A 12,188-nucleotide genomic window follows, 5' to 3' on the forward strand; every position below is an offset into this window, starting at 1 on the left:
GAAATTATTGCAGCGAAATCGTATTATAATTACAGCTTCTAAATCCGAATCAAAAGTTGAGAAACTGGAAGACACTCTTTCCTCCCTAAGAACCAAATTCAGGAATATGCCTGATCTACAAGATAATCTCTCGAAGCAAATAGATGACATTCAAGATACAGGTGAGAACAAATATTTAAATGGTAAAGCATCTGGCTCTTATTTTAATTTTTGCAGAGTCGGTAATCACTTAAAAAATATCAAATGCAATATTCTACATTTAATAATTTTTTAAAATACACGTACATGAAGCTATACGCTTATATCATGTTTGTTTGATAAGTCCTATTTTTTCCTCAAATCTATATTATTTGATAACCTTAGAGGATGAATTAAAATGGTGATTCAATTTTCTTGATGCTATTCATATGCTTTGATTTGTTCTCTTGTTGTCATACGTATTATTCATTCCTTCATTTTCGCTTTATTAAGAAACTGCAGGCCAATAAAGGCAATTTCTTTTTTTAAAGAAATTATTAATTTGCTAAAGTTATTATTTGTGTATTCCAAATAAGCATGAGTATGATCAACGTATTTGTATGTTTGGAAATTTACTGAAGTGTTATCTTTTATCCGTTATATATGATGAATATCAAATCCTTGATATAAAGATTCCTACCAATCAAAGGACTGGTCTGTTTTTTATATATATTTATAAAAGAAGATGTGGTGTGATTGCCAATGAGACAACTCTCCGCAAGAGACCAAAGGACACAGAAATTAACAACTATAGGTTACCATACGGCATTCAACAATGAGCAAATCCCATACCGCATAGTCAGCTATAAAAGGCCCCGAAATGACTAATGTAAAACAATTCATACGAGAAAACTAACGGCTTATTTATGTACAAAAAAAAAAAAAAAAAAAAAAGAAAAAAACACATCAACAAACGACAATCACTGAATGACATGCTCTTGACTAGGGACAGGCACATACATACAGAATGTGGCTGGGTTAAACATGTTAGCTGGATCCCAACCATCCCCTAACCTGGGACAGTGGTGTAACAGTACATCAGAAGAACGAACTATAAAAATCAGTTGAAAAAGGCTTAACTCATCACATGGATACAAATAGAAATACATCTTACAAAAACAAAGAGTGGACATGTCCGGGTACTTGTATATCCCAACAACAAAAAGACACTAATTACTGATCTAAATGTACTCGCAGTTACTGAAAGCTAGTTCAAAGCCACTGACAACTAATTAAAAAAAATATGCATCTTAGACTAAATTATCAATTAGTATATATCCAACATCCAACGGATTTAGTGTAAAGACGTCATAAACAGTCGGAGAAAAACATGACCTTGTGCAATGCCAAGATACAGGTATCGACAGATTGTAGATCCATGAATGTGTATATGTATATAAGAATACTTTTTAGTTTGCTTTTAATTTACTGATAACAAACTCAATATTAATACCAATAAAAACAATATTCAATGATCTAATTACAGTGTTGAATTGGTACCTTTTCGAATAAGTTTATTTAAATGATCGATTAGTTTACCAGGATCGTTTCTTAATTTCCGGGCACAGTAAACAACATTTCCGTAAAAATGAGGCTGTGCTATCCTGTTTGAAATAAGTTTTCTACTTAAGATTATGTTCCTTTTAAATTTAAACAAAATTGACCGAGAGAATCTTCCTTCTCTCTACATGCTCGAAATGGATAACTGTCTAATCTAGAGATAATGTTAATGGGATATGTTTGCATTATGAGAATTCATTATCAGGTGCGCATTCCTGTGAAAAAACAACTCCATCAAGCGTACGGAAAAGAACTTATTGAATGAATGCTTTAAAAGTTAAAGTCACTATCACGTATTGATTTACTGATAATGTGTCATAACTAACTCAGTTATGAACCTTGGGTTTGCACTAGTTGTCTGTTTTGCGGATTTTTGATTGCGTTAAAACATTTATCTTTTGAACATATTGTTTCATGAATTAACCTTTTTCAGATACTGTTAAAAAGTTGACCGATGAGATAAAACAAATCAAGAAACTGCAGGAGGAGAACATTAAGAACATTACCAAAATCTTTAATAATGTCGACAATGCCAGAAATGGATTAAAAGGTAAGTTGAACGTTTTGATGAGGAGGACTCAAAGACATATTAGTTGTGGTGCCCTGAAGAATCAGTAACATCTGTCTACCAATTTACATAAGCGCTCTTTGAGTTAACCATGTTAACAAATGACCGAAAACAGTTTTGTTTGTTTTGCACATCTTATTACACATGTAACAGGGCTAACATAGATGTCTTTATAATTTTTAGAGTACAAGCCCTCATCTGTAAAGTTTCTAAATAGTTTCTAAATACATAGATAAAAAAAAGTCTGAACAAAAATGGCAGTGCAATGTAATACAAGCAAAAAAACTGACAAAATATCTCCACTTACACATGTATCGATTATTTCATTATCTAGTTTGAAATAATACCATTGCTCACTTTAGGTTACATTTTAATTGGTAGTACACTAATGTAGTCTTTAAAAGTGCAGATACATTCAAAGGTTTTTCGTATTGTTGTTTTGGGTATTTTTTATATCACAAAGGCACATGAACAAGTTACTTATTTCACTTTTTAAGGATCAATCATTGCATGATTTCGAGTTTTGCTTCAATGGGAGTAACACATATCGTTTGCAAACAATGGGCAATATCGAAAAATCGTTAGATTTCATTAACAAAAACATCTAGATTAGACGTCATTTTGGTAGAACTTTTAAAAGCTTAACATCCAACATCTGTTTTCGTTTACCATTTCCAAGATTCAGTTTTTAACATGGTTGAGTATAAATATGGATTGAACCGATGTGCACACGGTTAAAATCAATGATATGAGAATACCTTTTTAATCTATGGAATTTACCAACAGACATTTTGTAGAACGTATCGATGTAAATATTCCACATCTTTTATTCAATATAAATATAAAAGTACTTTGGTAATTTTTTCTCCCTCATTTTGCAGATGTTATAGGACAGACTTTTTATCTGATGTTTTCACCAAATATTCACTCGGCTGAACTTTTACTTGCATCCACAAGAAATGGTGAAAGCAGTTTAAACAGACTTGGAACATCAATTGGTGGCAAAATTACTTTGCAAGATAAGTCAACAATCAAAAAGATAAACCATTCTGCTCGTCAGCATTTCAAATTGCTTTGTAACAACCAGTAAAATTATTTCTGTTGACACACAGACAAAGCAGCATGCATTCCCATATGGATAGCTATATCGCAATTCCAAAAAAATATTTGGGAACAGAATATTTAATTCCATTATACATCCAAACAACGAAAAATACTCCAGGAACATATATGGGAATTGTTGCCACAAATTCAAATACCACAGTACCAAGAGTCGGTAAAGATAAGAAAAAACTATCCAGAACAGTAACTTTAAATAAGGAAAAATCATGGTATCAATACAACAATAATAAGATTGACATAAGTGGATCATACGTAAAAGCCACAACACCTGTTGCTGTTTTTTCAAACATAGTATGTGTCAAAAATGATGCAATAGAATGTCATCCGTTTTCTGATATGGTTGTTCCTATGAAAGATAATAGCACAGATTTTTATATACCACATTTCGAAAATGTGGGAGAATGAACGATACGGTTATATGCAAAAAAGACTTGCAACATAAAAATATTTGACAAAAGACGTAAACAATTATCTATTGTTACATAAAAAGCAATACAAAATTTGTTGAAGTACAAGATAAAGCAATGTCATCAGTCGTTTCATCATGTCCATCAATGACATAGCTCTATGGACATTTAACTTCAAAGAGCACATCCTTCGTGGTACTTGTTCCTGGAATTGACAGATATCTTTCGTATTACTACTTCACGGTTCCAAACTACACAAGCTCACTTTATGTTGTAGTTAGAATTGTCCATATGAAAGAAATCCGAATAGATGATTCAGTCGTTTCCCTTAACAAATACGACACATTACAAGATCCTTCAACATCAAATATGCAGTTTATTCAGTTTCTCGTAGTGCTGGCAGGCATGTAGTGAAAACCGTAAACGATGCACCGTTTGGATTGTGGATATATGGAAAGGGCTTTGCGTATCCAGCTGCGTATGGAGTAAAGACGAAATAAATGTGGGTATTGGACAAGATTGAGAAATGTTAAAGCTTTCTCCTATTAATTCAAATAAAGCAAGCATACATTATTTAGTTGTCTTATGAGTAAAAAGTAAAATCACAAAAAATACTGGGGTATTCGTCAATAAGACGTGAAAAATTAACAGTTAACCAAAATAAATATTTAGAGATGAGTTTCTTTTTATGCAGCTAAACATGAAACTGTTGTGAGCATTTGTTTTGAAGATTTTTAAAAATTGCAAACATGCGAGAATAATTGTAATTTCCACAAATTCCCCATACACTTGTATGCATTCGATATCGAAAAGCTAGTTTTTGTTTCTTAGATACTCACACAGTTGCTTTTTCGTTTTAATAAAAACTATCTCGCAATAATTTTTTAATTAAAAGTATGAACTGTAAAAATATCACTCTGATGATATAAACTGAAAAAAAAATGGAGACGTAAATAGTAAAATTGTTTGTAATAAATTGGATGGCTATGCACAATCTTCTAATTCTACAATAGTTTTCAAAAAGATATTTATCAACAATACAAAAATAAGAAGATGTGGTATCATTGCAAATGAGCATGATGAGACAACTCTCATAAAGAGACCAAATGACACAGAAATTAACAAATATAGGTCACTCTTCGGCCTTCAACAATGGGTTATATCCATACCGTATAGTCTGATATAAAAGGCCCCGAAATGACAAATGTAAAACAATTCAAACGAATAAACTAACGGTCTGTACAAAATAATCAATGAAATACAAATATGACGTGTATGACATACAGTAATAAACAACAACTGAATTATAGGCTCCTGACTTTGGACAAGCACATACTGACGGGGGTCAAACTAGATTGAAGGCGCACCAACCCTCCAATAACCTGGGCAAGTGGTGTAACAGTACAACATAAAACCACATATTAAAATCAATGGAAAAGAGGTATGGGCTTTGCTCATTGTTGAAGGCCGTACGGTGACCTATAGTTGTTAATTTCTGTGTCATTTGGTCTCTTGTGGAGAGTTGTCTCATTGGCAATTATACCACATCTTCTTTTTTATATTCACTCATCAGATCGAAACGAAGCACAAAAACATTTAACAAAAACACAGATATTGCAGTGTTACTTATAAATGCCCACAAAAAAAAGACATTTATAACAGATCTCGCGGTTAATTACAGCTGTTTCAAAGGCAAAAGTAACTGATATCAAAGAACAGATTTCAAATGTCCCCCACGTTGCACTTATTTATATTTCTAAAGGACATAACTCATTTAAAAAAAGTCGATCGTCCACCATTTTAAAACTTTTCCGAAATATTGCTGATATAAACCTATAATATAAGTTTTATAAACATCTGGCAAGAATTGTACCTGTGAGAGCGCTAAAGAGGCCATTTTCCATAAATTTAATATTTCCAAGGGACATAACCCTTTTAAAAAAAAGTCAGTCGTCCACCATTTTACAACTTGTCCCGGATTTTGCTGATATTAAGCTATAGTTTTAATTTTATAGAAATCTTGCAAGAATTGTACCCGTGAAAGCGCTAACGAGGCCATTTTCCATAAATTTAATATTTCCAAAAGGCATAACTTTTTTTTTTTAAAGTCGATCGTCCACCATTTTTGAACTTGTCCCAGATATTGCTGATATTAACCTATAGTATAAGTTTTATAAAAATCTGCCAAGAATTGTAACAATGAGAGCGCTAACAAGACCGGATGGATAACACGAACGGACACACATGCAGACGGCCGGTATTTTTTTTTCATATGAAAATCAAGCACAATCCCTCCCGTTAGGAGTTTAAAACACCATCATAAAATAATATAAAAGAACATAACCCGTATCATGCCAACAACTTGTTTTAGAATAAATGTGTTTATTTCTGATGCAAAAACCCTATGAGTGAATCAATAGTAATAAAAAAAAATATACCATCTTCAATGACCTGACAACAGTATCGTAACTATATCCTTTCTGAATAGGTCTGTTTAAAGGTTCGGTTAGCTTTTGAGGTGAATGCCGAATTTTTGTGTTTTGTGAAGAATATTACCATAAAAGATTGGATGTGAATGAGATGTCTGCATTTTACAAGTGATTTATATTTACGAATAAATTCCTTGTACCGATGATAAAATTTAATAAAAATTTTGACTAGTTTGTGATATCGAAAACCCTGGTGTTATGATTTTTTCTTTCGTTAAAATCAAATACGTTGTTACATACATGGGCGAATAGAACAAGTTGAGAAATATAAACACCATGTCACCATCTAAAAATAGTTAATTAACAATAGGAAATGAAAAATCATCTCTTGTATCATAACTTTTGGTATTGAGCTTCCTGTTAAAGATAAATATATCAAGATCCAAGAGAAGGCAGCGTTCATTGTTAGTATCAGCTTTATTTTAAGTCAGTTCGGCAGAATAAATCTCTTTAGCATACATACTGAAGTCGTCATGATTGAGATCAAATGAAAATTGGAAATGGGGAATGTGTCAAAGAGACAACAACCCGACCAAAGAGCAGACAACAGCCGAAGTCCACCAATGGGTCTTAAATGCAGCGAGAAACTCCCGCACCCGGAGGCGTGCTTTAGCTGGCCCCTAAACAAAAATGTATACTAGTTCAGTGATAATGGACGTTAAACATGTTTTTTGAGATTTCAACCCTCCCCCTATACCTCTAGCCAATGTAGAAAAAACAAACACACAACAATACGCACAGTAAAACTCAGTTCACAAGAAGTCCGAGTCCGATGTTAGAATAGGTAACAAAAGAAACTAAACAAAATGACAATGAAACATAAATAAACAAAGGACTACTAGCAGTTACTGACATGCCAGCTCGATCCAGACCTCAATTAAACTGATTGAAAGATTATGTCTTCATCATATGAATATCAAGTACAATCCTTCCAGTTAGGGGTTTAGTATTATACCATCATAAAATATATGAGAAGAACATAACCCGTATCATGCCAACAACTGGTTTTAGAATAAATGTGTTTATTTCCGATGCAAAGACCCTATAACATGTATAAGTGAATCAATATTTAAGCCAAAATATGCAATCTTTAATGACCCGACAACAGTATCGTAGCTATATCCCTTCTTAATAAGTCTGTTTAAAGGTTTTGTTAGCTTTTGAGGTGAATGCCGACATTTTTGTGCTTTGTAAAGAATATTACCATAAAAATATGGATGTGAAATACCAGAACGTATAAGATGAGAGGCAATATATCATACAAATATCTAAATATGTTATTAAATTTTTGAATCAGATGTTGTTTGGATTGATATTTGCTGATTTTAGTCATAAATTATAACTCATAACAATACAGAAACAGGTTCGCAATAAGTGGTGCACAGTAAGTCCCCATTGGCATTCCGATAACTTGACGATATACGAACACACATATTATCTAGTAAAAATTCAAGGGCAGTTAAAGTATCAAAGCAGATCCAATTGACATTGTTATATGTTTGTTGGTACATGTACTAAAAAATGACCTAAAAGAGTTTGAACATATATATTCGCATTCTGACTTTTTAAATGCTAATTTAATGAGGTGTGTGATTTTTTTCTTAATAATATTGTGAGGCAAAGTGGTATATAGGATTGAAAAATCAAAACTTTGACAATATTGGAAATTACCAATAAGTTAACTTAAAGGATATATAAGTTTACTCGGATCGTATCTAAACTTCCGGGCTCGTTAACTGCATCTCCGTAAAAATCAGGATGTGCCATCAAGTTAAAAATAAGTTTTCTACAGGGACAACCAAATGTCAAAACCAAATCTTTATTTCTATGGAAGAATTTTGTAAAAGTAAACTGTAGTAGTAAAATCTCTAACTTAATGATTTACCAGTAATACTTAGACTACGTTTATTGAAATCTAAGAAGTCACAGCAAACACTGTTATAGCGAACGAGTAGTGAAATATAAATACCGTAAGATGGTGCCAAGGAAATATCGCCGTTAAAAAGGGAAAATTAACAAAACGGACCGCAAAATCGTCCTTTTTATCGTAAATTTTAGTGCACAGTTTCCCATGTAAAACTTAAATCTAAATCAATGAATGCCTGAGAGGTAAAGTAAGAAGTTTCTTTTCATCGTATATGCAGAACTGTTGGTGGATTTATAATACTAAGTTGACTGTTACATTTTTCAATCAAGCTCCTCATCAAATGATCATTAAAATGGATTCTGTAACAAGTTCGCTACGAATGACTGTTGATCTGTTGTTTTGTTTACATATTGACAGTTGGATACTATAAACAAATTTTGTAATTGTTAAAAATGGTGTCAAAACAAATAATTAAAACCTGTATCAAATAAATAGTATTTTGTTTGGCCCAAAGTAGGTGTTACCCTTCACCGTCCGTCTTTCCGTCTTTCTTAGTTGAGCGTAGAATTTCTGTCCTCAGACACATTCTTATTTTATTTTTAGTACGTCATTAAGTTTGCCTGACCTTTGTACTACTCGTAATACTAAATCGGTGCCTGCTTTTCTGTTGAAAGGACCCTGGCTTCGAATTTTCTAGTTCTGATAGAATCCACACCTATAGCATTCTCTTTGCTGCTGAATTTGTCACTGATATCCGCTCATGTTGTCTTTAGGGGAAGGGTTTGTAGCCTTCAAACAATTTCAATCCCACCACATTCTGTATGTGCCTGTCCCAAGTCAGAAGCCAGTAATTCAGTGGTTGTCGTTTGTTGCTGTGAAACAATTTTTTTTTCGTTCATTATTTGGTACATGAATAAGCCGTTAGTTTTCACGTTTGAATTATTTAGAGTGGACTTTGTTTGCTTAGTATAGCGGACTATGCGGTATTGACTTTGCTCATTGGTCTCTTGCGGAGAGTTTTTAGCAATCAAACCACATTTTCAAGGTTCAATGATTGTCCATTGAGACTTTGCAATTTATATTTAGCATGGTTAACGCATTTCCTTTGTTAAGCCTTTTTATTTAATAATTGTTTGTGAAATGAACCCCTTTCTCTCAAAAAATGGTTGGTATTGCAGAAAAAACAATTACGCAATTACATCAAACATAGTATAATGTGTCTTTCATATACAAGGTCTCGGCTATCCTCATCATAATTTAGTTGCTTTAGCTAATTTATCAAAGTTAAGGTCAAAGATAACTTTCAGAAAAGAGGCCAAAGAATATAGGAAAGTTTGATTGTATCGTTTGAAATATTGTCTGAGTGTTGCTTGTTCAGTGGAAAATATTTCATGTATTTTAAGGTCAAGAACAAATTCAAGAACAAAAGGTCAAGGTAAAAAGGGTCGGGAATGTGCACTGCCACTAGCAAATGAAGGGATATTAGGTAAGGACTAGATTAACATCTTCGGACCCCGCAGAGATTTGGCAAAAGTTCATTAAAATGAGGATAGATTGGTTTTTACCGTACACGAGGCATTTAAGAAAAGGCGCGTAAAACATCCCAATTGAAACCAGACACCATTGTGTATTTAGACATCCCAAACAGTTCATTATCAATGATTTTACTGTAGACAGTGAAAGTCCAATAATGACCATATTTTTTTTGCCAAAGTTAACTCTTAGGGCTCAGTTTTAAATATTGGATCCACCAATTGTAATCCGCTTGTTACACTTGAAATTCATGTTCATGGATAAAACATATTTCAATGTATACATTTTAGGAATTCATTTGTTTTCTGCAAATATAACGCGTATAAAACAGTACTCACAAATAGTCCTCTCTATAAAAAGACAAAAGTGACATCGATTGATTGTTGGATTCTTAACTTCAGTGGCAGATATCGTTAACAATGTGACAAGAAAAAAGAGGAATATAAGATCTTTTTTTTTGGAGGGGGGGGGGTACATTGGTCATTCAAACATAAGCCTGTTCCATCAGATTTTTTGTCTGGTCAAATAAATTATAAATGATACCCAGGGTGAATCACTCGTAACATAATATACGTATGTTAAATACGCCCGAGGTGAATATTTATCAAAATATTAAAACAAAAGTTTCAAGTGGTGAAGTTGAAATCATCCCTTCGAAAATTTTACGGAGAACATCAGCATGGTCAGGGATGGTTGAATGCTTTGGAATGTCTTTTCAAAGATGACAACGGATATGTTCCAAAAGTCGTAACTACAAACCCGTCTTCTTTTTCAACTGGTGCGCAATGTGGTGCAAAAATACTTTTTCAAAGCACCTGAGATCACTTTTAGTTTCATTTAAACGTAGTTCGTGTTGCATTTGTTTTAGTTTTAAATGTTGTTCGTGGTGATTTTTAATTCCTCATATGTCTGTGTTATTTATACCGATCAATTTAAAAGTCTTACCCTATCATTTGTCATGATAACGATTTAAATTTATAATTTACACATGTTACACTCAGTCAATAATCAGGGTGAAAAATTAGCATTTTTGATAATTTACGAATTTTGTGATCTAATCCACTGCAGGGTCCGTCTAGATACCGTCAGTTTTTCTTTAAAGTTTAATTTTGATTTCAAGATCTACATTTAATTTCGGGTAGTAGATGACAATGATTTCGAAACTTCTACAACGTACGTCTGTTTTTAACAGTTTTCGGATAATATTTCTGTCTAAAACTTAATTTTGAAAATTGCTAGAGCCTCGAGTTTATATCAAACTAAATTAAAGAGATGTGGTACGATTGGCAATGAGACAACTACCCACCAAATTTCAAATAAAGTGGGTATAAGCAATTATAGACAAACATACGGCACTGAAAATAATCAATGACATAGTCGGCTACTAAAGGCCCCTACATTAAAAATAATAAACAAATCAATTGAGAATTCTAACTTCTGCCTATCATCAAAATCAGAACTCCTTTCTTTCACCACATTAAATTATACAAAGAACAACCTGTACGTAATACGCTTCAAATGTCTATAGTAGACAGGAGACAGATTTGTAAAAGTAAATTGGCTTGTTTCAGAATCCTAATTATTTGTTTTAATTGTATGGTATCTTTGTGATAATTCATCTGAATAAATATTGTTTAAACAAAGGTCTATAATACATGTGTTCTGAATACTAGTATATACTCATTGGTCTAATTTTGTTTGGTTTGTTCAATTATTTTATTCTGCAATCAGACAACTACTGTACAAATAACATTTACACAAATAAATTTAAGCTTTATTTGTACATGTATATGTTCAAATACAGTCTCCTTTATCCGCTTCAATGTTGAGCAAGCGGTAATGTGGATATTTCTTTTTGTGTACCAGTAAATTTTGGGGTCCTCTTCGCGGTTCGCGTTTAAACTATGTCAATTTTTTGGAGAAATGATAAGAAATAGAGACAATGATTTAGATTTTAACAAAAAGTAGCAAGTGATGTGTGTATAATTCAGGATAAAAACAATAAATGTACACTGTCGGAAAATATAAAATTGATTTGTACTCGTTACGACGAGCCTCCCTTTTCGTCCTGTTTCTAAAGCTCATACAAATTAGTTTTATATTTTCCGACAATGTACATTTATTGTATATGTGCATATTGTTAAATAGCGTTTATGATTGTTTGTTTAACCATATGCGTATTTTAATGCATGTGTTTTGCAAAAAATGTGTTATGTCTTTTCTGACATTATGCGATTCCTAAATTTACATATTTACCATCTCCGACAATGAGTTTCGTGCTAGAAAAGGCCTTATCACACAATTTATAAATAAAATGTTTAAACTTATAAAAGTCTTACTTATATAAATCAGCCACCAACCAAAGACCTAGAGTCGTTTCTGATGTTCGGTATGCCAATGAGTGCAACAAAGAACTACAAGTACCCCATACTGTAGAAACCACCTAAAATCACAGTACAAAAAAAGATCTACACAAGTGGCTAAATGTGTTAAACTATATAGTTAACATGTACTATTTATTAATCTTAACATTACACCAGGTATTCAGTGCGTTACTAATACAGACGTTTTCGAAACTATCGATACTAACACTTTATACCTATGCCGACATGCATGTAACGTTA

The sequence above is a fragment of the Mytilus californianus genome, unplaced genomic scaffold, assembly GCF_021869535.1.
Source record: "Mytilus californianus isolate M0D057914Y unplaced genomic scaffold, xbMytCali1.0.p SCAF_6, whole genome shotgun sequence".
Classification (NCBI taxonomy): domain Eukaryota; kingdom Metazoa; phylum Mollusca; class Bivalvia; order Mytilida; family Mytilidae; genus Mytilus; species Mytilus californianus.